The sequence below is a fragment of the Hibiscus syriacus genome, unplaced genomic scaffold (assembly GCF_006381635.1).
Source record: "Hibiscus syriacus cultivar Baekdansim isolate YM2019G1 unplaced genomic scaffold, ASM638163v2 tig00110677_pilon, whole genome shotgun sequence".
Taxonomy (NCBI): Eukaryota; Viridiplantae; Streptophyta; class Magnoliopsida; order Malvales; family Malvaceae; genus Hibiscus; species Hibiscus syriacus.
The window spans coordinates 559,394-581,201 of NW_024062821.1; the positions used below are offsets into that span (position 1 = coordinate 559,394).

Genomic DNA, 21,808 nt, shown 5'->3' on the forward strand with positions numbered 1-21,808 from the left:
AGAATGATAGAAAAAGAAGAAAAGCAAATATTGCCACATGAGGAGGCGATCGAAATCTTAAATTTGGGCACTGAGGAAGATCGAAAAGAGGTTAAAATCGGCACAACTCTTTCGACTGAAGCAAGAAAAAACCTGATAGCCTTACTTCAGGAGTACGAAGATGTGTTTGCTTGGTCGTATCAAGACATGCCGGGACTAGACACAGATATGGTAGTTCACAAACTGCCAATCAAACCAGAATTCAAACCAGTGCAGCAAAAACTGAGAAGAATGCGACCAGAAATGCTCCTTAAGATCAAGGAGGAAGTCAAGAAGCAATTTGATGCCGGTTTTCTCCAAGTAGCCAAATACCCTGAATGGGTGGCCAACATAGTGCCTGTGCCGAAGAAGGACGAGAAAGTACGCATGTGTGTCGATTACCGGGACCTTAATAAGGCCAGTCCCAAGGACAACTTTCCTCTGCCACACATAGACACTCTGGTGGACAATACGACCGGGAACGCCTACTTTTCATTCATGGATGGATTTTCGGGGTACAATCAGATCAAGATGCATCCCGAAGACATGGAAAAGACCACTTTCGTCACAATGTGGGGAACTTTCTGTTACAAAGTGATGCCTTTCGGATTAAAGAATGCTGGGGCAACATATCAGAGAGCTATGGTGACCCTGTTCCACGACATGATGCACAAAGAAATCGAGGTTTATGTCGACGACATGATTGTCAAGGCACAGACCGAGAGTGAACATGTCAAGAATCTGAGGAAGCTCTTCCAGAGATTGAGAAAGTTCCAACTGAGACTAAACCCTAGCAAGTGTACCTTCGGGGTAACATCTGGAAAACTACTAGGCTTTATAGTCAGTAGGAGAGGCATACAGGTCGATCCAGATAAGGTTAAGGCTATCCAGAATCTACCTCCACCACGAACCCAAAAAGAAGTCCGAGGTTTTCTGGGCAGGCTAAACTACATAGCTCGGTTCATCTCTCAGTTAACCGACAAATGTGACCCCATCTTTCGTCTCCTCCGAAAGAATAGCCCTGGGGCATGGGATAAAAACTGTCAGATTGCATTTGAGAAAGTAAAAGAGTATTTGTCTCACACTCCTGTCCTGATGTCCCCTATCCCAGGAAAACCTCTGTTTTTGTATCTCTCCATATTCGAGAACTCCATGGGGTGTGTTCTGGGTCAACACGACGAGTCTGGGAAGAAGGAAAGAGCCATCTACTACCTAAGCAAGAAGTTCACCGATTGCGAGGTCTGATATCCTCCTATTGAGAAGGTTTGTTGTGCCCTGGTTTGGGCTACAAAAAGACTTCGACAATATATGTTGTATCACACCACTTGGCTGATTTCCAAGTTAGACCCACTAAAATACATGATGGGTGTACCTGCTCTATCTGGAAGGTTAGCCCGATGGCAGATGCTTTTGTCTGAATTTGACATCGAATACGTGAGCCAAAAAGAGGTAAAAGGCAGCGCCATATCCGATTTCTTGGCAAGCAGAACTGACGAGAGCTATGAGCCGCTGGACTTTGATTTCCCAGACGAGGACTTAATGGCCATATCTTTAGAGGAAGCAAGCATTTCAACGGACGGTTCCTGGAGAATGCACTTCGATGGGGCATCAAATGCACTAGGACATGGCATCGGGGCAATTCTAGTCTCCCCAGAAGGGAGTCACTACCCATTTACCAGCAGACTGAACTTTGATTGTACCAATAACATGGCAGAATATGAAGCCTGTGTCTTGGGAATTCGGGCTGCACTGGGGCAAAATATAAAGACTTTACGGGTATATGGAGACTCAGCCTTAGTAATCTATCAGCTCCGAGGAGAGTGGGAAACCAAGGATATAAAGCTGTTAGAGTACCGAAAACTAGTGTTGGATCTGCTCGAAGAGTTCGACGAAGTCACCTTCCACTACATGCCTAGAGAAGAAAATCAAATGGCTGACGCTTTAGCTACCTTGGCAGCCACATTCAAGGCTGGCGGGGAGTCTGAAATGATGCCAATTAACATGCAGTCGTATGAGTATCCAGCTCATTGTTACCAAATTGAAGAAGTGAAAGATACTAAGCCTTGGTACCACGACATTCTGCAGTATATCAAGCATCGGAGTTATCCAGAAAAAGCCACCGAAACTGATAAGAGAACCCTTAGAAGGTTGGCAGCGGGATACGTCCTTGACGGAGAGGTTTTATATAAGAAAAGCCATAATCAAGTTCTGTTAAGGTGCGTCGATGCTGAAGAGGCAAAAATGATAGTGGAAGAAGTACATGATGGAGTTTGTGGAGCACATGCAAATGGGCATTTGATGTCAAGACAAATAATGAGATGCGGATATTTTTGGCCCTCGCTGGAAAGCGACTGCATCAACTATGCTAGGAGATGTCATAAATGTCAGATTTATGGAGACAAGATAAATGTTCCACCCCATCCGCTTTATGTAATGACGTCACCATGGCCTTTCTCTGTGTGGGGCATGGACGTTATCGGGCAAATCCATCCGAAGGCTTCGAATGGTCACCGTTTCATTCTCGTAGCAATTGACTATTTCACGAAATGGGTAGAGGCTGCGTCATACGCCAGTGTCACTCAATCCACTATTTGCAAGTTTTTGAAGAAAGAAATTATATGTCGGTATGGTCTACCTGAAAGGATTATCACCGATAACGCAACAAACTTGAACAACAAGATGATGAGTGCTGCTTGCGAACAGTTCAACATAAAACATCACAATTCCACTGCTTACAGACCAAAGATGAACGGAGCAGTAGAAGCAGCAAACAAAAATATTAAGAAGATAGTGGAAAAAACAACAGAAACTTACAAAGACTGGCATGAGAAGTTGCCTTTTGCTTTGTTCGCTTATCGAACCTCGGTACGAACTTCAACTGGGGCAACTCCATTTTCACTAGCCTATGGAATGGAAGCAGTGCTACCCATTGAAGTCGAGATTCCGTCTCTCAGGGTCTTGTCAGAAGTCAAACTGGATGATGCAGAGTGGGCACAATCCAGATATGATCAGCTTAATCTGATAGATGAAAAAAGACTGAAAGCCATTCATCATGGTCAAATCTATCAGAAACGAATGATCCGAGCACATGACAAAAAGGTGCGCCCGAGAATATTCCGTGAAGGGGATCTAGTGCTAAAAAGAATTTGGCCAGTCCAGAAAGATTTCCGAGGAAAATGGACGCCAAATTGGGAAGGACCTTATGTCGTGAAGAAGGCTTTCTCCGGAGGAGCCCTTATCCTGGCTGAAATGGACGGACCTGAGCTGCCACATCCCATTAACTCGGACGCTGTCAAAAAATACTTCGCTTAGGATGAAAACCCGAGAGGGCGTCTTAAGTTGAAAAAAAAAAAACGTTTAGGGTGAAAACCCGAAAGGGCGCCCTAAATTGAAAAAAGAAGAGAAAATAAGGTGGGTTCAAGATGAAAACCCGCAAAGGGCGTTTTGCAACCAAGGATGGGTCCAAGTTGAAAACCCGGAAAGGGCGATTTGGATATTAACGGTGGAAACATCCCGGCACATGAATCTTCTACGAACTCAACAAATCGGAGAAATGTTGCACCCTCCCAAACGTTGTCGCATTTTCAAAGATCCTTTGGAAAAGGCTGCATTCAAAGTCACCAAACGGCTTTTCAGCTCAGAAGTGCCCACGTTATCGAGATCTAAGACATTCATTTACACATCATTGTGTATTCGTCTTCTAGAATGTTTGCCATGTATTATTTGTTCTTCTCCTCCCTTATGAATAAAGACCATCTTTCCTCCAATTCCTTTCGAGCATCTTGAATTAGATTTAAACCTAATGGTTTATTTATTTTTTATGAAAGATAATCGCATATTACTGTACAAAGATTCATTGAAAAGTACAGGTACCCAGAATCCGATCAAGGCTCATGCACATGCTTGAGATGGTTGAGGAGCATCTCAAAAAAAAAAACAAAAAAAAAAAACCAGAATGTGCACATCAGATTCAGACATTTGAAGAATTCAAGATCAGAGATCGGAACTTCAAGCTTTCAAAATCAAAGAGTCAACAACGACAGGCCACCGGAAATCAAGATTTCTCTCCAGAGCCCAGAATAACATATGTTGCCCATACATTTTTGACATCCACTCATCGCATATATGCATATCTTTGCAGGTTTTACCCAGAGCCAATTTCAACTTCACAACGAAGGATATTGGACTCTAGACAACGCAAGTTCAACTTCACGACGAAGGGACCGCTGGTTGTCAACAAACATTTCTCAAATTCAGAGCCAATTTCAACTTCACAACGAAGGATATTGGACTCCAGACAACGCAAGTTCAACTTCACGACGAAGGGACCGCTGGTTGTCAACAAACATTTCTCAAATTCAGAGCCAATTTCAACTTCACAACGAAGGATATTGGACTCCAGACAACGCAAGTTCAACTTCACGACGAAGGGACCGCTGGTTGTCAACAAACGTTTCTCAATTTCAGAGCCAATTTCAACTTCATAACGAAGGATATTGGACTCCAGACAACGCAAGTTCAACTTCACGACGAAGGGACCGCTGGTTGTCAACAAACATTTCTCAATTTCAGAGCCAGTTTCAACTTCACAACGAAGGATATTGGACTCCAGACAACGCAAGTTCAACTTCACGACGAAGGGACCGCTGGTTGTCAACAAACATTTCTCAATTTCAGAGCCAGTTTCAACTTCACAACGAAGGATATTGGACTCAAGACAGTATAAGTTCAACTTCACGACGAAGGGGCCGCTGACTGTCAACCGACGATTTCCCAGTTCCAGAACCAATTTCAACTTCACAGCGGAGGATATTGGACTCGGAACAATATTTGGATTTCAATTTCATGGCGAAGGATATCCAATTCTCAGGCTCAACTTCCCGACGAAGGGGCCCTGTACGATTCCAATTTCACAAACAGATTGACCCAACTTCACGACGAAGGATTTCGTACTTAGAATTTTCCAGTTTTGACTCAACCTCAAGACGAGGGAGTCATTTAGTGTTTTAAATTGACAAACCAATTTCAACATCGGATTTCAACTCTACGACAGAGGATATTCGATATGGACGAAATATGTGTCTTTCAATCTTTGCTCTATTTTCGTTACACGACAATAAGTAAAGAGGGGCAGCTGTAAACACATGATTTGCGTCCTTATAATGTTTATATTATATATATATATAATATTATTAATTTCGTTTTTTTTTCTTTTACATTTACAGGCCTGAACATGCAACCCAACAAGTGAACCAAGCCCAGCTCAACAGCCGTGAGGAACCCTAACCCTGGCAGTGTTCTGTTCTGTGCCACAAGCTCCCTCGCCTCCCTTTCCGAGTTTCACGGCCACCCGTTTCACATCCTCCACAACTCCGATTCCTCCGGCGCAAGGATCTCATGAAGATAACAAGCCAACAAACATTGGAGTTAGAGTTCTAATAGGGGTCAAACACTTAGATTCTAGGCTATAAATAAGACATGTAATCTATTTGTAGAAAAAAAAAAGGAAAAAACACACGAAAGTCCTACGGAAATACCAGAGAAATATAGAAGTACTCGAAGCTATTGTAATCAGTTTGAAAGGAAATAAAGAGGTAGTGTTTCCTTACATTGTTTGTCGTTTTTTTTACCTTGTATGCGTATCTCCTTCATTGTTGTGGTTCGAATAAAACTCAAAAGAAACGTTTTTGGTTGATGAACGAAGTAAGGCCCCTTTTTCGAAATATTTTTAGATCTACGCTCCTCCGGGTTGATTTTTGAAAAACAGATTTGAATGGTGAAAAAGAAATTTGAAAAGCTTTCGAAAAACAAAAAAAATATAAATTTTGCCGCCGATGAACGGCGGCCGTCACCGTTCAACGGCGACGACGAGGCGGCACGAGGCGGTGTTTTCTGGAAAACGGGGCCTGTGTTCTTCACTTGGAAGAATGGCCCAGGGAATTTAGAAAGGGGGAGGGTCTCGGCTTTTGAAAAGGGAGAATGGGAATTGTTAAAATAATTTTAACTTAAATACATGGCCTGTTCTGCTCCATGCAATGGATCCGCGTGTATCCTTTCAAAAGAGGGTTAATACCCGTTTCAGTCCCTCTTTCTTCCTAAGTTTTTATTTCACTCCTAATTTCTTCTAAATCAATCCCCAATTCAATTTTTCGTTCAATTTGGTCCCTTCACGTTTTCCCCCCTCTTATTTTTATTTAAATAGTGCACTTATTATTATATATAGTCAACCATATATTTTTATCATTTATCATTCTTAATTTTTTATTATTTGTTATTATTGTCACTTCTTTCAATATTTTAGTTTAAATATATATGTATATATATACATCACTATTATATTTCATAAGTATGTACGTATATGCTTTTATTATATTATACTTTTTTTTCCTTACTTTTATTTATTTAGTTAATATGTATATATTTATTTTATTATTATTTTTTTTCCTATCTAATATTTATATGTATATATTTTTATTATTTTTACTTATTACATATTATATATATATATATATTCTACACACATTTATTATATTCTTTTTTCCCAACCTTTTTTTATACATTTCTTTTCTTTATTATATATTACTTCCTTTATTCCATTCATTTTTGTACTTTCTTCATTATTTATTTCCATTTTATCTAACACATTACATGACCTTTTTAAGGATGATTTCACATAAATCAAAGGTGAGCAGTTTGGATTGTAATTTTACCTTTACATTTAAACTTTCGACTTTCGTACTTAAAGACAACTGGAAATTACGTAGTACCGAAAGGGCGGTTCAAGGGTGCTAATCCTTCCTTGACCGTAACCGACTCTCGAGCCCGACATATTTCTGGTAAGATGCAGATCATGTAAGAAATAAGGTATCCGGTTAACCTATTTATTCTTAAATAAATAATCGGTGGCGACTCCAATCCACTCATTTCAAGTTGAAGCCCAATCCCGGGGCCCAACCGAAAGACGGTTGCGACAATTATAAATATATTTTATAATTTGAAATGGTATTTAATTTATTAAATAATATTATAAATTTTACTTAGACATGTAAAAGAGAAAATGAAAAATATACATATATCTTATACGATTAGAGGAAGCTATTTAATTTAAAATCAATTTGTACAACAATATTATAAACAACTACAACTAAATTTGAATATAAATGCGAACAACTCGACTCAAAAAAATTAAATAAAATTTAAATAATAAAATGTTGTTTGTCAACTCAAATAACTTAAAAAATAATTTTACTCAACTCGATCAGATACTCACCCCTGGACGAAATGCATCCAAAGGACCTTTTTTAAAAAAAATAAAGAAAAATGAAAAAAAAATATTAAAATAAAAGCAAAGGTAATACGTATCAAAACCACGTATCAGTACAAACACAAGTCGAGCAATAATGACAGTACTTTTAAGATTAGCTCACTTGTCAAACAAATTTCTTAGCATTGAACACAGAGACGTTTTCCACGAGCATATGCTTCTAAAGTTGAGATAGAACATGAGCTCGAAATCCAATTCACTGATAATCATAATATTCTAGTCCATAAAAAGCGGATGAGATAGTTTGCCTCTTGAGAATAATAGAGACCAAAAAAAAACTTTACATAACAAGTCCTTTAATTGCAAGGAAAGCGTCGTTCAGTCCCCAAGGAACATTGTTTGCAATTGTAATGCAAACCAAACCAACCATCCAAAGAATGCAGCAGTTTAGAGATGATTAGAATGAAAAACAATTATCAGCACGTACTAAAATATGCTCGCATTCGTATTTGAACATGAAAACTCATGTATATATTCATCTCATATAGGTATTAAGAAACAACAGTCTCACCTGTTTTCACTGGTTCTGGTGTGTTTCTTCTGGGCTCTTTGCTTTGCCTCTAAGCATGTCAGTGACCCTCATGATTCGCATAAACCTGGTATCCTCTGCCACTTCTGGTGATGGTGAAGCTGCAGAATTCGGATGTTCAACTGGCTCGGTTGGTGATTCCGTAATCTCTTTCTTGCCTAGCAGGCCACCTTCACCGAAAAAGTTAGTTACCGATGATGCCATCCCGAGGTGAGCTCCCATCACCTTACTCAAAGCCTCAAAAGTCCCAGCTGACCTTTCTCTCAATACTATTTCAAGGGCTTCTTTGTGTGCTGGATCTAGTGCATCAGGGTCTTTTAACAAGTTTTGTATGGTAGGGAGGAGGAAATTGCGGATGCTATTCGCAGAAAGATCTGCAACGACAAAAAAAAAAAGAGGATAAGCACCAAAATTACATTGGACATTATTTACATGCAAATATCAATGTACAAAGATGAACCATTCCGGAGAAAATGGAACATAAATTATTACAAATTAAAAGCAGCAATATTTTATGTTTCCATGTTGTCGAATAGTGAACCAGGGAAGTTCACAGGCACACGAGCAAAAGCATCACTAAACGAAGGCTTTGATGTTTGTCCAGTATGGAAATGAAACAGGAAGAAATAAGGCTCCAAGAATAGCTAAGTGAAGCAAACCTGTAGCATCCAGAGCACGAATAGCTTCACAAAAATGCATTAGCTCTCTGCCGACGACGCATCACATCCATTGAAGAAACAGGTGTTCTTGTAAGTTGGAAAATCTTGGATAAAAGATGTAGATCATGTTAAGGAGACAATGGGTTCACAGTTCTCACAATAAATGGACAGTGGCAACCACGAGTGGCTAAATCAAAATACACAGTTCAATGAACAAATTTGTAAAATTGGTTCCCACATGAAAGTCAAAGGATATAATCCCTCAGTCTCTCCGTTGTATGTGGAACAGCTACCACTAGCGAACGGACCACTGAAATAGTTGCTTCTAGGGATCCATCTTCGAGAAAAGCATCCATTTGAACACGTATTTTATCAGCAATCTGCAACGTAATGAGTTAGAAAGAACAATAAAATGGAACAGTACCAGCATGAATCAGTAAAAAGAAAACTGTACCATATCATTTTTAAAATGCTGCGCCACCGCTCCAAATGCATCTATGCTTGCGTACTTCACATTCAGGTTTTGGTCAGAGCCAAGGGTAATCAAGGCAGGGAGAACATGCGTCGATGCAACTTTTGCATCAATATATGGAACCTGTGAAATGTAAAAAGTCAATATCTTATTATCAGATATAGCAGGATATGTTGTTTCAGAGGAAAGAGAAACTTACAATGACATTGAGTATATTGGCAGCACTGATCTTCATATCTATATTAGAGCTTAGAACCATTTCCCACAAGATATTAAATATCATGCTATGATGTTCTTCGAAAGTGCTGCATTATTGAAGAATATTCTTTTTTAGATGCTTAACAATAAATACCAAAAAATTTGGACAAAAGCTGTTGCAATTACAAACCAAAGGAAGCGAACAGCATTAACAATATCCATGTGTGTTGCAGAACGGCTCTCTTTTGTGGCACCTTCCACTAGAAGCTTTCTCAAGTAGTCAGCTAATTCTTGATGCTTACCAGGAGATCCTAGAACACCCGCCAAGAGAAGTGGCAAGATGCCTATAATAGTAAGTCTCTCAGCCACAGCTGTTCTTGGTCTCAAACCTGCAACCAAGAAACAATTAAAGAATATGTAATGATTAAGGTTAACAAGATTCAATGGATCCAGTACCTTTGATTCTTGAATGAACATTGGGAGGGAAGAACTTCAAATCAGCTTCATCCCCAGTTGCTACCATGAATACAGGTAGCATTATGTGGGTCAAATAAGAATCTCCAAAACATTCAGAAACGCCCAACAAAAACTGCAATGTAGTGATATAGATTGGAAACAAGAACAAAAACGTTATTTTCAATAAACAAGCAATGGAAAGCAGAAGTTCCCATTAAAAATGCACTACTGACAAAATACCTTAGTAATCCAGTTTCTTAATTTATCTTCCTTCTGGGGTAAGAAGCAAGCCAGTTGTAGCAAACAAGAAAAGCAATCGACATGCACCCATTCAAATGCAGGCCATTTAACATGTCCCCTAGTAGAATATTAAAATCTATGAACATCAAATCTGCTCATAACTAAGCCATAAAATATCATCCATATACTCATCCAAAAGTCAGATATACTAGGAAACGCAAGCCTGGTAAAAATAACAAAGAGAGAGCAAGTGTTTACCCCGCATATAGTTCAAGTACTGAGCTAGAAAATATTGTCCCATTAGACTCCGAAACAGAGGGAAATGGGCAAGTCTCAATTGCTTTCTGATGAACAAAAGGAAGCAACACAGCCAGCATTCTTAACAAAACATGTAGATTCCAGCGCTCTTGTTCGCCTAAAACTAGAAGGTGAGACTCCACAGATCCTTCAACACCAGAAAGAGGTGGGCAACGCTGAAAATTTAGGAGGAACAATGTTGAAACGTAGAGGCATTGCAAACTGGAAATGTGCTAGTATCGGCAGGTAAATCATAAATGAGAATTGAAATGGCAAAATGTTACCTGAGCAGAGCCTAAGATATGCGAGAGTAGAACTCTCAAAATATGGTCTAACTTGTTACCCCAATTTATTATTGCAGGAAGTAGTTCTTTTAGTGTTGTTTCAACCACCACTCCGGATGGATCACAGGCCAATTGGAACATCAACTCTTCAACCTATCAATAAACAAATAAGGAATTGTAGAACCTTTCTATATACATTATACTCTCTGTCTTTCAAGTCATGATACGGTATTATGCTAAGGGCAAAACTCAAAAGGCTCCATTCTCTAGACCATAGGTCATCAACCTGTTCTAGAGCTTACACTGCAGCCAATTCTGTCAAGTCAGAATTTCTTCTCCATGATTGCTTCGAAGCATATTTAATGAAGCTGACCTTGAAATATTTATCCATATGCGGAAAGAGCGGAAGCAGCAAGGCCATATTGTGTGCAGCAGCTTCTCGAACAACTGTTGCAGGATCTTCTACTAGTTGTTGCACAATAGATAAAATAAGAGAATCACGAATCTCAGGTCGGACAAATTCAGCAAGCTCTCCACATGATTGAGCAACCAGCAATCTACGCTCCTCATTCATGTGATTTATCTGAATTTAGGAAATCAAAAAGGAAAAGACCGATATCAGGCTGTGGCAGATATAACTGAGAAAAAAACAATAAAAAAGCAGTACAGAAACTCACTTGTTCCCAGCACTGGGGGAGTAATTCTGTTTCTGTTCTCATCTCCCCGACATTTTTAGCGAGGCTAACACATGCCTGAAACGAGCTGAAAGGATTTAGTACCATAACAAAACTTAGCTATTGGATACTAAAATGTGATTCTTTGAATAGCAACATACATCCATTATAATTCGCCTCTGCTGTTCATCTGGACGTTTAATCAAATTGAAGAGTGTGTGTGTCAATGAATCTCGAGTGTTGCTATCTGGATGCCTCTCAATAGCACACATTATCAGTGGAAGAAGCTCCTGAAGATGAGTAAAATAAATATGGGATTGAAATAAATAAGATAGGCATCTGAGTAACACCTAACAAAATCAGAAACTGACCTCCCGATGATTGATCAAAACATATGGTACAATCTTAGGTAAGGAATCTGCAAGGATTTGAATCGTTCCTAAACCCTGTTAATTTATATAAAAAAAACTTGGCATCAGACATGATAGGTTTACTTGAATTTCTTCAATAGGAAACACAAGAATAAAGCAGACATGGAGAACAATCACAAGGGTGGTGCACGAGGAGTGGGAGGAAAGTAAAGTTTTAAGATAAACTATGATATTCAAATGGAAAACCACTCAAATTTTAAACAGACATGAAGAGTCTCATATATGATATTAGAGCCTCAATCTGGCCACCAAATCCAGAGACAGAAAAACCCCTGCTACCACCCTTGAGGATAACGATATAATATCTCAAATACTTGCCGTAGTTTCAGGAACAGCTCCACCACCAAGGTTTTCAGAATTTAAATGCAACCCATCATCTTCTGATAGTGGTTTCTCATCTTGTTGAGATGGGATTCTACCATCTGGGAAACCATTAGTACTGTTAGAAGGATTCATAACTGGTTCTGGCAAATTTTCTTCAGCCTTGTGTACATTGCTGTCAAATGTTTGAATTGGCATTAACAGTGCATTTCTGTCTACAATTTCTGTTGGTTCAGTATAATCAGATATTAGAGTTCTATTATCATCCATCTCAACAACTTTCTCTTCAGTCTGTATGGACTTTTTATGACCAGAGCTGGAATCAACTAAATCCGAAATTTTTGTTTTCTCTGCCTTTAATCTTTCAACTTCCATCTTCAAAGTTTTTATTTCTTCCTTGTAACTTTCTAAGTCCTGTGACTGAATAGAGAGTCAAAATTAGCAGCCACCTGATTTTGTAAAAAACTAGATCCTTCAATTTGCATTTTCAGAGATGTGATTTCAGCTCTACAGTCATTTAGTTCCTTCCTTCGCTGTTCCAATGCGTGCTTTATATCTTGTGTCTGAAAAATTTAAAAGTCAGTATCGTAATTACCATTTTTAGCATTTATTAGGACCAGCTTACAAGCAATTATGTCAGTATTACCAGATTTTCCTTGTCCTTTAGATCCTTCTGAGTGGCTTCCAAGGATTTTGTTAATGCATTTTTTTGACCTTCAGCCACTTCTTTGTATTTCATCAAACGATCTTTCTCATGATTTAAGCTCTCATTTTCCTTTTTTAACGAGTCAATTTCTCGAATCATAGAAATTTTCTCCTGCAACAAAAGAGCATTACTGTCTTCGATGAGAATAAATTCACCGCAAGTGGGAAGATTATATGAAGTTCAACAACAAATATTGTTGAAAAATTGATCATAATCATAACTGAACATTTTAAATGCTAGGGATACTTAATTTAAGCAACATATAACTACAACATCGAGAAGAAACATCAATGACAAGCAATGTCAAACACATCCAAATGTAACTAAAAAAAGTGCTTGTGCGGAAAGATATTGGATCAAGGATATGTTCTTATCTATAATTGGTATCTACAAGCATAGATATTCTCATATTTCCTAGTGAAACAATCCCAAATAATAACAAAGTATGATAAGTTTAAAGTACTTTAATGAAAATTACAGCCGACAGTTCAAGTTTTTTTTAAAGTATGATAAGTTTTTTAAAGGGCTCTTCAGCAGGGATCTTCTACAATTTCCATTGAAGAGGTGCCTAAGGCAAGAAAGGAGCTATGGAAGTTGTATAGGAAGGATGAGCAGATTTGGTTTCAAAAGTTCAGAGTTAAGTGGAATTTGGAGGGCGATAGGAATTCCCCATTTTTTATATTAATGTGCGGCGAATAAAGGGAGACTGAATTATATTAAGTCCTTAAAGGTTGGTGATGAGATGATTTCGGATCCAAGAAGAATAAAATCTAGTATAGTGGAATTTTTCAAAGAGGCGTACAATCAGATAAATACGCTTGAAGTGGAGCATATGGATTTTAATTTTTCTAAATTGTCCGAGGCGCAAAGCTCATTTTTGGAAAGTCAGTTTACAGAGGAGGAGATTTGGGAGGCTATTGCCTCTGCGGACAGTAACAAAGCTCCTGGTCCCAATAGCCTTAATATGGGTTTTTTTAAGAAGTTTTTGCCACAGCTGAATGATGGAATCTTAAACTTTTTTAAAGACTTTTTCAGGGGACACAGTGGGAAAAGGGGGTTAACCATTCTTTCATAACCCTCATACCTAAGAAGGAAAACTCGGTTAGTTTGGAGGATTACAGACCTATTAGTTTGGTCAGAAGGCTATATAAAATTTTATCCAAGGTGCTTTCGAAAAGGCTAAGGGTGTGTATTTACTCTTTAATTGGATCTTCTCAGTTTGCTTTTATCCCGGGAAGGCAAATTATGGATTGTTCGCTTATTGCTAATGAGGGAATTGATTATAGGAGGAAGAAAGGTAGTAAAGGTATTGTGTTTAAGGTTAACTTCAAAAGAGCTTACGATTTGGTGGATTGGAATATTTTGATGAAAATAATGGAATAAATGGGATTCGGATAAAGGTGGTGTTGTTGGATATATACCTGCTTATCTTTGGCCTCTATCTCAATTTTAGTGAATGGGTCTCCATCAGAGGAATTTACGATTGCTAGAGGCCTTCGTCAGGGCTGTTCATTGTCTCCGTTGCTATTCAATCTGGTGAGAGAGCTGTTGAATCTAATGCTAGCTAAAACGGTAAATGTTAGGTTGTTTAGAGGGTTTGAGATTGGTAACTTGGATAATTTTTTGACGCTTTCTCATTTACAGTTTGTTGACGACCTTATTATTTTTTGTAATGCAGCCAATGGGGAATTGCATAATGTTTACTGGGTTCTTTCTTTATTTGAATTGATGTCGGGATTACAACCGAACCTGTCCAAAAGTAGAATATTTGGTATAAATGTTGAAGCTGTTGTTTTGAATGAGTGGGCTCTCAATTGGATGTTCCGTGGGTGTTTTTCCGTCAGAGTACTTAGGGTTACCTCTTGGAGCGAGAAAGAATTTAGTGGCTCTTTGGGAACCGATAATTCAGAGGTTATATAAGAAGCTTTTGGGTTAGAAGGCAACTTCCCTCTCTCTAGCGGGGATAGTGGTATTGGTTAAGTCGGTTTTATGCCCATTGCCTATCTATTTTGTCTATTTTTAGGCTGCCTTCCTGCGTTTTATCGAGGCTAAATTCGATTATGGCAAATTTTCTATGGGAAGGTTCGGATGATAAGAAAAGGATACATTGGGTCAATTGGTCGTTAGTTTGCAAGTCTAAGGAGTTGGGAGGGTTAAGGGTCACAAATCTGAATTTGTTGAATAGAGCGTTATTGGACAAATGGTCGTGGAGATTTGCAACTGAATATGATTCGTGGTGGAAAAGGGTGATTTACTGCAAGAATGATGTTGATCCAAGGTCTATTTCAGTCGAGAGTTCGACTTTTCCCAAAGCTTCTTGGATTTGGAAAGGAGTGGTAAAGAATTGTTTGACAAACGATGATTTTGGGGATTGTTATAGGATTTTTTTTGATAAAATGGGAGGTCTCGTTAAAAAACCCCTTAATAACCGTCAAATTATGAAAATAGCTTAACAGACATTGTAAGAAGGAAAAGAGTGCCTCAAAATTTTATTACTTAAATACCAAGTACATCAAAAATACATTACAACCGAACAAAACTAGAACACATCCACAAAATGACCATAACAATTTGCAAACAACACAACAAAAACCTATCCCTACTTAACAATACTTGCCCCTCCTTACAAAATAACCTAGACATCCTATACACAGCAGAACAATAGGCTGCACTACAAACTAATTTCCTTGACCAAAGATTCGAACAAAGCTGGGCATGAACCAGGATTTTTGATCCACTCCAAAGCCTTCAAACAGTTCGATTCCAAAATCAACCTCCCTTTATGTTCCCACTCCTTCTCAAAGAAAAAATGTAATCCTGTTTTAATTGCAAGCAATTCTGCCAAAATAAGGGGGCAGGCCCACCTTTTCCTATAAGGATCCCAACAACTTACCATTCGAGTCATGAACAAGACCACCTATTCCACCTCTATGTCACTCCTTCTCCACTGCTCCATCAACATTTATCTTCAAAAAACCTAAGGGAGGAGGAGACCAACTAGGTGAAGAGGATATAACCTTCTTGGCATTCCAATGAATATCTGCCAACGATGGGTCACTTACCAAGCAATCAAACTATAAATTACCACTAGAAAATTTTGCAACAACCAATCTAAAATTGATGAGGAATGACAATTGAATTGAATTAAATGAACCCTTCTTAAAAACAATTTCATTCCTACACTTCCACATTGACCACATAATCGCACCTGGTATGAACGTCCAAATGTGAGAGTTTTGAACTAAGTCCATCCAAGCCACTACTACATCAACAAGATTACATGGCAACACCACTATAACTTTCCAAAAACGCAAAAAAATACACCAAACATCCCACACAAACTTACAAGATACCATAAGATGCGAAATAGTTTCAGGTTCGAGTCAACAAAGAGGGCACAAAACAACTTTCAAGCCATCAACACCTCGTTTAGCAAGCTCCGATTTCACAACCAACTTCTGACGGATTACTTTCCATACAAAGGTTTCCACTGTCGGGGTGCCACCCTGAGCCACACTTGCTTCATCCAAACTGAATTTATAGGTTGCCGCTCATACATTAACCTAGCACATGACCTTACTGAATAAGTACCTTCCCCATTCCCTGACCATATGCAACCATCGTTCTTCTCCTTTTCACAAGGAAGATTCAGTAGCAAAGAAATTTGAATTAACCATTGCTCTACCTCCCAATCAGCAAGGTTCCTTCTCAAAGGAATGTTCCAACACCAACTTGATAGATTCCGACATCTGAATTGAGCAATCGTCCCCTCTTTATTGACTGATAAAACAAGCATTCTCGGAAATTGCACCTTTAAAGGATAACCACCCAGCCAAGTATCATGCCAGAACCTTAGAGATTCACCATTGCCAACTTGAAATTTTATGTGATTTTGGAAACACTGCCCAAACTCATCATTCTTCTCGCTATTGTTCGATATTCCTTTCCAAATCCAGGATGCTATATGAGATGCTGTAAATTCAATCCGTATAGCTCTCGGATCTACATTATACTTGCTACACACCAATCTTTTCCACCAAGTGTCTTTTTCTGTCGTGAATTTCTAAGACCATTTCCCAACGACTGCTCGATTCAGCAGATTAAATCTAAAAAGCCTAGACCTCCCAAATGTTTAGGTTGGCACACGGTTGACCAATTCACCCAATGGATCTTCTTTTTATCTTCTGAACCTCCCCAAAGAAACTTGGCCATAATAGAATTAAGTTTCTTCAAAACATGGGCTGGTATTCTAAAAATGGACAGGAAATATATGGGTAAGGAATTGAGTACTGACTTGATTAAAACCACTCTCCCAGCTAAAGACAGAGATGTTGCTTTCCACCTGACTAATTTTTTGTAGAATCTTTGGATAATCGGCTCCCAAAGCATTGTTGAATTCTTTTTCGCACCAAGGGGAAATCCAAAATACTCAATCGAAAACTCCCCCACTGAACAACCAAGTTCGTTTGCCCATTCCTTAGTAACGCTCTCCTCCATATTAATTCCAACAATTTTGCTTTTCACCAAATTCAAATGCAGGCCCGACATCAACTCAAAAATACGTAACACTCTACTTACGTTCTTCAGCTGACCCAAAAGAATATTAAGAAATCCCCCTCTGGTTCTTTGATTTGGTGCCCTCCACCTAAGGGTTTCTTCAAAATGAATGTGGATGGGGCAATGGACAAGCTTTGGATTAAAGGGGGAATAGGTGGCTTACTAAGGGATGAAGACTACAATGTATTGGGGTCCTTTTCTGAAAGCATAGGATTTGACCCTCCTATTTTGGCCGAGCTTTTGGCAATTAAAGCGGGTTTAGTGTTCTTCATGGAATCGACTTGGAGCTCAAGGGGAAGGCTTATTTTGGAGATCGATTGCATCAAAGCCTTAGAGTGGATTAAGAATTCGGGTTCGTGTTCAGCTTTATTTAATTTGTTAGTGAAGGAAATTGTGTCTATTGTAGTAGATAGGAATGTTATTGTAAGGCATGCTAATAGAGTTGTGAAATGTGAGACGGATGAGTTAGTTAAATCAGGAAGAGAAAATAACCTCAGTGACCAAAAATCCCACATAATATACGATTTTGACCAACTTTTTTTGGATTTGCGAAAATGACCAACAAAATCGCAATGCGATCTTTAATTCGCATTGCGATCTCCAGTATCGCAAATTCGTGTTCTATTTCGCGTTGCGATCGCGATTTTCCATTTCGCGTTGCGATCGCGATTTTCCATTTCGCGTTGCGATAGTTGAAAATCGCGTTGCAATTTTCTATTTCGCGTTGCGATAGTCTACAGTTGTCGTTGCGATTTTCCAAATTCGTTGCGATAGTTAAAAAAAAAGATTTTGTTTCTTAAGAATTTTCTCTAAAAAGATAATATCCGCGCGGACGTGTCGAAGACACGTATTACCACGACCACGACCCGAGACGAGACGAGACGGCGGCAGCGGCGCACGAGAGTCCCCCTTGTTCTCTTTCACTCAACAAGGAAGTGCAAAATCCAAGCCTTAAATATCATTCCCAATAGTATTTTCAATACTATGTGGGATTGAGCATTACCCCACTTTTTCTAATTTTTTACTTTTAACAATGTTTTGAAACAAGTAAAAGTAGTCCTTTAATTTGATGACTTTGCTTGCATATATAGCAACTTACATTCTTAAGAGTAATATACGTAGATATCATGTGCTTAATTTAAGTAGCATAGGTTATCATCATTTCTTCAAATATAAGAATACAAACCCGACAGAACCTCCACCAGAACCAATCATGCAACTCTTGTGGCAATGAACGTTATTCAACTCTTCAAGCAACAATCTTCACAATAGGATTGGTAATGCTCAATCCCACATAGTATTGGAAATACTATTGGGAATGGTATTTAAGGCTTGGATTTTGCACTTCCTTGTTGAGTGAAAGAGAACAAGGGGGACTCTCGCGCGCCGCCGCCGCCGCCGCCGCCGTCTCGTCTCGTCTCGGGTCGGGTCGGGTCGGGTCGTGGTCGTGGTCGTGGTCGTGGTCGTGGTCGTGGTCGTGGTCGTGGTCGTGGTCGTGGTAATACGTGTCTTCGACACGTCCGCCCGGATACTATCTTTTTAGAGAAAATTCTTAAGAAACAAATCTTTTTTTTAAACTATCGCAACGAATTTGAAAAATCGCAACGACAACTGTAGACTATCGCAACAAATTTGGAAAATCACAACGACAACTGTAGACTATCGCAACGCGAAATGCAACGCGAATTTTGCGATACTGGAGATCGCAATGCGAATTAGAGATCACATTGCGATTTTGTTGGTCATTTTCGCAAATCCAAAAAAAATTGGTCAAAATCGTATATTATCTGGGATTTTTGGTCACTGAGGTTATTTTCTCAATCAGGAATTGGATAAGGTTGTATTATGTTTTCTGGTTCTTTAGGAGGTTGTGTTCTGTTGAAGGGTGTTTATACCTGTGTAGGAACTATTGTACTGTTTAATTTGTGGATTGGTAATAAAATTCAGAGGTACTCTTTTCCTCCTTTCAATCTCCGTCGACATACTTCTGTATTTTGGCGGTTATGAAGGGGTTTTTTAATGAGGTCTCCATTTTTTATTAAAAAAAATCTTAACCAAGCAAAGTCAACAATGATAAAGAACAATAGATATAAAAGTACAAATATTCAATATTATTCGATGTGAATAGTATAAAACATCTAGATTACCTCAGCAGCTTCTGAAGTTGAAGACATGTACTGGTAATAATAATGGCGTACGGCATCAGGTACAGATGCAGGTGAGTTTTCCCAAACATCCAGGTTCTGATCTGTAACCTGAAGTTAAAAGACATATCAACTATTACAAGTTTTATGAACTAATAAGATATGCACGTTCATCAGATTAGACTCTTTCTTCATATATTTCAGAACCTCAGACCTAATTGTATAAGAGAAAAATAAGATGTAGCCAAATAAAAGATGAAAGTTCAGTTCTGCAAACTCTAGAAATCATTATATCTTGTCTCTTTATGCTGATTTTACCATTGAAAGGATGTCAAAACATCACTAGGAAAACATTACTTAGCCTCTAAATTATAAATCAAAAGCCAGATCAACTATAGGTTATGTTTTCTATTTTTTAAACTATCTTCATGTTCAGAAAATCTACAGTTAAAATATTGCGGGGCAAGTATTTTTTTTTACTTTTTTGCAGTTCCAAATGATAATTAAAAAATCCATGATTTTCAGATTATTGAGATTTGCAGGGGAACCAGCCTTGCAGCCAAACCAATCACAAAAAATGTTTAGACCTTCCACTCTCAGTTGGTGTAGATTTACAGAATTAACAAGCAGTAACAATTAGAAAATGCTACCAATTGTTCCACATACCTCTTCATAAAATGTCATTGCAGTTAGTCGATATCCAGCAATCAGCAAATATTCCTTAATTGCACAATTTAGATCTTTACGCTCATTTGCTTTCAATGGGCCTAAATCAGAAAAGGGAGCATCTCGCTTTTGCCGATGTATTTCCGGTGCATGATTTACAGTACTGATTACACTTGATTCTACATATTCATACAACATAAAAGGAAATTAAACGTCCCAGAAGCATGGTGGCTAAAAGAATGCACAAAGAGAACAATCCTACAATGCTCAATTTACCTCCTGAAATCCTACAAAGCCCACCAGATATTGCAAAACAATTGCCAATTAAAAGCAACTGATGCACAAACTGGGGTGTCATTCCCAAACAATGGTATGAATATCTAGGATGGTTAGGAGAAAACTACATTTCATCTGTGCATGGACATGGTCATGCAAGGTGGCCAACCTCATGGAATCCAAGAGCCAAAAAGAATAATTTCCTTCATTGTTTACCCTTAATGCATGTAACTCATCAATAGTGAGCCTATATTTGATTTTGGTAGCGACTCTTGAGCATTTTGTTTCCTCTAATGATTCTTACGGTCACAAATAAAAAGCATACTAAAAATGTAATATTCAGTGACAAAAATTCTCAATAACAAAAAAGGACAATTGGATTGATTTTTTGCTATTTTTTTCCCATTTTCAGAAAAATATAAATAAGAAATCAAGAGGAAAAAGAACTAAAGCATAAACCAAATGAATTCTAAGTGCATGAAACCGAATATTGGACAAATAAGAAACGTTACCACTCAATTTATCCTGAGTGATATCCTCTCTTCTTTGTAACTCAGTCTTCAGTTTCTCAATGTCTTCTTGAGCTAAACGTAATTCATATTCACTAATCGCTAGTTTTTCTTCAATTGCTTCTTTGTCTTCTAGCAAACTCTGAGGGTCTAAAACTGCATTTCAAGAAATAAAGGTTAGCTGAAATCATCAATAAGGTTCACATATTCGATACTAATCCAAAATGAAACTGCTAATTAACTATCAAACATTTTAACAAACTAAACTTCAGCATAAACCTTCTATCTTTCACATAAATGGTAGAGATATATATTCTCTAGCAAGATCGTAAAAATGCCTTCATTCACAAGCGCAAAACGGTTGATTTAAGCTGTGAGAAGAAATATTTTAAAATATAGAAAGGAAAAAAAAAACAATTCAACATTATAAACATCCGTAATTCTTTACCCCTTACCAACTGCCAAGACAACAAATTACCTTATTTCTAACAAATTCATCTTGTATTACTTACTTTAAATTCCTAAAGTTGATATACAACAAATTTATATAACTAAACAAAAAAAAATGTACCCCGAAGAGAGTTGTAACGAGAGATCTGATCAGGAGGAAAATGAGAGGGATCAGAGAAGAATTCCTTGAGACGAATAGCTTGAGCATCACGGCCATCGTCGAGAAGCTCGTGGAGTAATTCAAATGCCGTTAACAAGTAATTTTCTTCCAGTAGAAAATTCACCACGCAATTGGACAGCGACGATCTTTCTACATCCATCATTCAATCAATCTCCGTCGTCTAACAGCACCACGACCTAATCAACCATCTATCTCGAAAAAAAATCTATATAAATATTTACGGTTCACAAAATGACTGCGGAGCTCGTTGTTTTGGAAAGTCTTTGAGCTGAACAGCAAAGGAAAGAGAGTTTAAATTTGGTGCGAAGGTGAAGTATTAAGATTTTGTGGATCTGAAGAGGCTTTTGGATTTAGATCTCGATTAGGAGTGAGGTGTGCCGTTGGATCCGTTTTATAGTGAGAACGTGCATCGGCGC

General features: G+C 38.3%; 1 pseudogene; it reads right to left on the reverse strand.

Annotated features, from left to right (window-relative positions):
* Positions 1-7,649: 7,649 nt before the first annotated feature.
* LOC120138034 lies at positions 7,650-21,534 on the reverse strand (annotated as a pseudogene).
* Between the last annotated feature and the right edge of the window lie 274 nt (positions 21,535-21,808).